Raw genomic sequence first — 6000 nt, 5'->3', positions numbered from 1 at the left:
AAGCTGTGAACATGCTGGAGGGAAGGGATGCCATCCAGATGGGCCTTGACCAGCTTGAGAGGTGGGTCTGTGTGAACCTCATAAAGTTCAACAAAGCCAGGTCCTACACCTGGATCAAGGTAATTCCAAGCACAAAGACTGGCTGGGAGGAGAACGGACCCAGAGGAGCCCTGGGAGGAGGAGCTGGGGGTGCTGGTGGGTGAGAGGCTGGCCATGCCCTGGCCATTGGGAGCCCAGAGCCCCCCGTGTGCTGGGCTCATCCAGAGCCCCGTGGGCAGCAGGGCAGGGAGGGGATTCTGCCCCTCTGCCCCCTCTGCTGAGACCCCACCTGCAGGGCTGCATCAGCTCTGGGCTCCAGCACAGCAAGGACAGGGACCTGCTGGAGCCAGGCCAGAGCAGGCACCAAGGGGATCAGAGGGATGGAGCAGCTCTGCTGGGAGGAAAGGCTGAGAGAACTGGGATTGTTCTGCCTGGAAAAGAAAAAGTTCTGAGAAGACCTTAGAGCACCTCCCAGTATCTGAAGGGAACCTACAAGACAGGCAGAGAGTTTCTAAGAGCATGTGGTGACAGGACAAGGGGAAATGGCTTCAAACTGACATAGATTCACTGTTAGGAAGAAATTCATCCCTGTGAGGGTGGTGAGCGCTGGCACAGGTTGTCCAGAGGAGCTGTGGCTGCCCCATCCCTGGGAGTGTTCAAGGCCAGGCTGGATGGGGCTCTGAGCAACTTGGGATAGGGGAAAGCGTCCCTGCCCTTGGCTGTGGGGTTGGAAGGAAATGATCTCTTCCAACCCAAACCCCTCTGTGATTCTATGATTCTAAGTCTATCCTAACTTGCCCCAGTTCCTGTGGCCATAGACACCTATTCCTGTTCCCAAGCACTGCCTTATCTTCAGGACATACCCACAGATGGCTGCTGACAGCTCCACGCTCTGAGAGAAACAGGAGCCAGCTGCTTCTCACAGCCCACCCTCCACCCCTACATCTCCATGAGTAGCCTCTCAGCAGAAGGTACTATTTTGTCCATACCACCATATTTTCTGCTGTTTTTAGGGCTGGACCTGGTTCTTAGCCAGCTAGTTCAGATTTGCATCTGCCTAAATTTGTAGATCCAACACAAAATTATTCTTCTGTCCTCAGGAATCTTCCCCAACACTCTTTGACTCTCATCAAATCAGGAGGAACTCACTAGCAGACAGTGAGGCTGCAGCAGCATCTAGAATAAAAAAATAAAAATAAAACCTAACAATTACACTGGTGAGCTCCTGTCCTGTGTTCTCATTTTCTTATTAGGTTTTTGTGAGACTCCCCTTTTTGGAAATCAAATTAGGAACTCAGAAATTCTCCACTTAGTTTTCACTTACCTATTCCATGGATTCTTAGCTGATTTAGAAATGTACCTGCTGCCTGCAGCAGGTTCTGTTATATCTTGTTCCCAGAAAATTCTGCAGTACAAGAAACACATTTTGAGTACACTAATTCTAACATAGATTCGGGAGCTGTATAAAACCCTTTTCTGATAAAAAAGACAATTCCTTGATACAGCTTGAGAAGACCAGCATTCCATAGCAGTTATACATTAAGAAGCACAACAATGCAACAGTTGCTGTTGTGTCAAATAAAGCTTTTCTCTAACACTCTGCAACTTGGGTTTCAATCTCTACTCAGAAAAATCCAATGAGATTCTAATATTCTAGACTACTTCTGAAGTCTGAGTACTAATGCACCCAAGAAGTACAAAATTTGCTTGAAAGACAATGGTCTAAACACTTAAGAGCTGCAAATAAAAGTCATGAGCTAGAATAGACTACATAAAATAGTTCATGCTTCAGCAAGTAATGGATGCTGCCCACAGAGCACTTCTTCCCACCTTGCTGTTTTACACAGCTTAACAGCACCACACTGTTTGGATGGAACATTTATATTCGTGGAAGTTGCTCTGGATAGATCCTGAGCTGGTGGATATCAGCAAACCTTGGTATTTTTCTCCTCTGGGCTGTGCCAGCTGATCTGGTGTCCCCAAGCAGTCACACTTGGGTAGCTAATCCTTAGGACTGTGTTGTTTTTTAGAAGCAAGGAGACATCAATTCACACAGTGGCAATTTGAGCTGTTTACATCCCCGTGCATGTGATTGCAGAGCCTCCAGCTTGGAGTGTCCTCTTTTTTGACTCTCCATGACCCTGCTACACTGTCTTACTGCCTCCCCATGTGTTATAGCACTTGCCATCACTTCTACAAACATACTATGCCATGTGAGAGATAAACTGTATTTGCCTTTTATGGCCCCTTTAAAAAATGGCAGTTCTTATGCCCAATGGCAACTCATGACTTCATGTACCTCCAAAACAGGACCCATCTGTACCAGCTACTGCAGGCTATTATTAAGATAATCAAATATGCAGAAGATCCATATTTGGGGAAGAAGAAGTTCTTACACTACTGTCAGGACATGTTGTAAGAACAACACATGGCTGGTGTGTTCTAAAATATTTAGGGAAAACAAAATTTAAATTTGATTATCGCATCCCATCAGTAAAAAAATTTCCATCGGCTACACACTGTCTGCACCAGTCACATTAAACCAGGCTTATACAGTGGGAACAGTAGATGCCATCTGCAGCCCTAGAATAATCTTGGCAGCACACCAGCACATATTCATTTCTGTGGAGAACAGCCTTGCTTGCTGTAGCTGAGTCCTCATGGTACCTCAGATGGCCAAATTGTCTCAGAGCTAGTAACTGGATATTATCACTCTTTTAATCATCCTGGTTAAACAAGATGCTTGGAGTTGGCAGTTCCAGAAACTTTATAAAGGTTGAGCAGGGTAACCTTTCTTGCCCCCATGCCCTGATTTAGCAGAACATTATTACCTCAGGCAACTGACCAAAAGCCTGTGATGGATAACCTGAAAAGTAGAACATACATTAAAAAAAAAAAAAAAAAGTAGACAAAAACCCCCAAAACAATACAACAAAAAAACCCAAACCTGCTGCTGAGGAAATTTCAGTGTTTTTCTACATTAAGTAGAACAGAGTCTTTCAGCAGGACAATTAACATCACCCTAATGAATTACAGATGGATTGAGAGGGGAAACAGGGAAATACCAAGGCAGTATTTCTGTGTTTGAATAGGAATTTCTACCTGGATAGGCTAGCTTATTTTAATTTATGAGAGCAAGGAACAACTGGGACAGTTCTTGAGGAAGACTGGCATCCAGCAATCTGCAAAAAGGGTGTAGACAATAGGCATAGTTACAGTTCAAAGGCTTGTACATCAAAGAGGGACCCATTCCCCTGTGACTTTCCCTGCTCTTATTTCACTCAAATTCTTCAAAGTGGGATTCAGTAGAATAGATGACTGGTTTTTTATCCTGGATGACCATAGAACTGCCAAGATTTACTCTAACTCTATTGAATCCACATGCAGCTCAAAACCCTGCTACCCTAAAAACACCAAAAGGAAAACACTGCTGTATGCAGAAAGAAATGTTCACAAATAAGCTCCATATATCCATCAGGAATAGCTTAATGAATCTCACAGATATTGGTTTAGTGCTACAAACATCTAGAAGCAGTTTTACCCAAGATAGTGGGTGGGTGGGACTCCAGAGGTGACACTGCTGGCCATCCCCTCCCACCTTTATCACAAGCACTCACATGGTACCAGTGGTATCAGATCTAAAACTTCACAATCTTCAGCACAGTTATCCTATCAGTGTCCCCATGGCAGGGAATGCAGCACTACACCAATGTTGTCATACAGTTGAGTTTATTGTCTATATCACTAAAAATGAAAATCATATACATGTCACCTAGCAGTCACTGATGAGGGAATGTCTGAAGTCCAAATGCTGATTTTCACATCTGTGGTTTCAGTTGCTTCCTCACTCGTAAGATGCTTAAAGATACTTAGAAATGTAAAGTCTGTCTGTGCAAAAATTCAGACACTGTAGATTTCTTGACAATATTTAGCAGCTAGACAGCTACCCTACATTTAAGCTAAATCAGGATCTATAATTTATGCATTCATGTTCCTATGGTATCTCTGCCATTAATCTGACTGCTTTCTTCAGAGCAACCTCACCCAAGGAAGCTTTGTAGAGAATAAGGGTAGAGGAGTGGACAGAACCTACCCTTCCTGCTGCAACCCACCCAGTCACAGCATCCTTTCTCTCTAGGGTTCAAATTTTCTTCTTGTTTTCTGTTCTCTTCATGTGATTTCACCACACCAGGTGACTTTCTCCTTCTCCAGAACCTTGAATCAGCTGTTCTGCTTTATGCAGATTATTAGACACCAGTGGAGCTAAGAAGAGGAGTGTATAAATGTGTAAGAGCTTGTGCATGACTTTTTGGCCTGGCTGCCAGAGCAGTCACTTGAAAGGGGATACAAGTGAATTCCCCTGTCAGAGCTCCAATAAACATTAAATATTGATTTCACTTGAGTAGAAATGAAAATTGTTGCAGCAAGTAAAATAAAACGTTTTGGAGGACTGGCTATGTGTGCTCAGGGAACAAGTCAGAAGAAAACCAAAATCTGAGCTACAGATTTGTGTACTAAGCATCCAGCAAAGATCCTTGTTCATCCTCTGAATGAAAGTGGAAACAGTCTAATTCTGCAGTTAGTTTGTAAACTGTGCAGTATATTTAGTACAATTGCCAATCTTTTTTTCTTTATTATTTCTGTGTGACCTCTTGAGGAGCAAAAGCTGGCATGCATCTTACTCTGTCATCTCCCTCTGCTCCCCACTGCATTCCTTCCTCCAGTCTCTGGGAATTTCCAGGATGGAAACAGTGAGGGTGAGGAAGGAGCCATTTCAAAAAAGCAAAGCCAAATGCTATGGGCTGATTTTCAGTAGTTTGCTGCTGTGTGTAAGTACTAACCACAGGGAAGTCAGTCCATTTTGTCACCAGTGCCTTGCTGGAAAAACCCAGTTGGATTGAGTGGACACAGGGAATCTTATTTAAAAGAAAATGATGGCACCATATGAAAACTGAATAGGAGAAGATAAATGTGTGTGCACATATCCTAGCCTGGAAACTTCCACTGCTTCTGCAAGTGGTGTCAGCCACAACCACAGTTTTGCTGGGCATCAGTTTACACTTCCTTAAAGAAAGTATATTATTTATCTCACAGACACCAAGAAAGGCATAATATATTATTAAGGGATTAGGTAGTCAAAACGAAAAAACACAATGTGAGGGCTGGAATTACATTTCTGAATATGACTAATAAAAATTTCAGTCACTGCTGGAGATGGGATACTCATCTGGTTCTTGACCAAACATCTCAGTGCAATGTGTCTGCTTGTGTGATCTTAAGTACTCCAGGGGTGTTTTCCCATTTTCAAATGGTATCCTACATCTCCATGTTACCTGTGGGTTTTGTACTAATTGTAGTAGCAGAAGATAAAGTCCAGCCTACAAAAAGAATCTGGGAGCAGACATTACTAGAACAAAAGCTAGGAGAAGAGAAATAGATCTGTAGCAATAGTTTCCAGTGGAAACTGAGACAAAAATACCATGTAAAAAGAGATTCAATGCAGGTCCAGGCTTTCATGCAGAAATCCTACAGAATTTGACCAAAAGATGTAATGGAAAAATTTTCAATCAACTTAGCACTTTTAGGATTAAATGCGTACTCTTGAGGCAGAGAAATCTTTGTGCATATCTATCTAAATATATATGTGTATATATATACACACATACACATACACTGAATTCCATAAAATGGTTTGTGACAATTTCTAGAAAACCTGCAAGTGCAGACTTTTTATCTTTTTTTTTTATTAAAATACATGGTATATTAATGGGCTTCTATTTACAAAATTAAGAACTACTCTGCAAAGACATCTTTACAGAAAAACCACAGTACCCTTGCCACTTGAGCAGTACAACTTTGGATTTGTAGAAACTCAAAAATCATTGAAAAACTACTGCAGTCATAAAATTCTGCTAAATCCAAGTGCACAGGTTAAACAGAAGTGTCTAGAAAAATTGCCAA

The sequence above is a fragment of the Agelaius tricolor genome, unplaced genomic scaffold, assembly GCF_023055355.1.
Source record: "Agelaius tricolor isolate 1412-34295 unplaced genomic scaffold, bAgeTri1.0.p SCAF_9, whole genome shotgun sequence".
NCBI classification, from domain to species: Eukaryota; Metazoa; Chordata; class Aves; order Passeriformes; family Icteridae; genus Agelaius; species Agelaius tricolor.
This window is presented reverse-complemented; position numbering follows the sequence as displayed.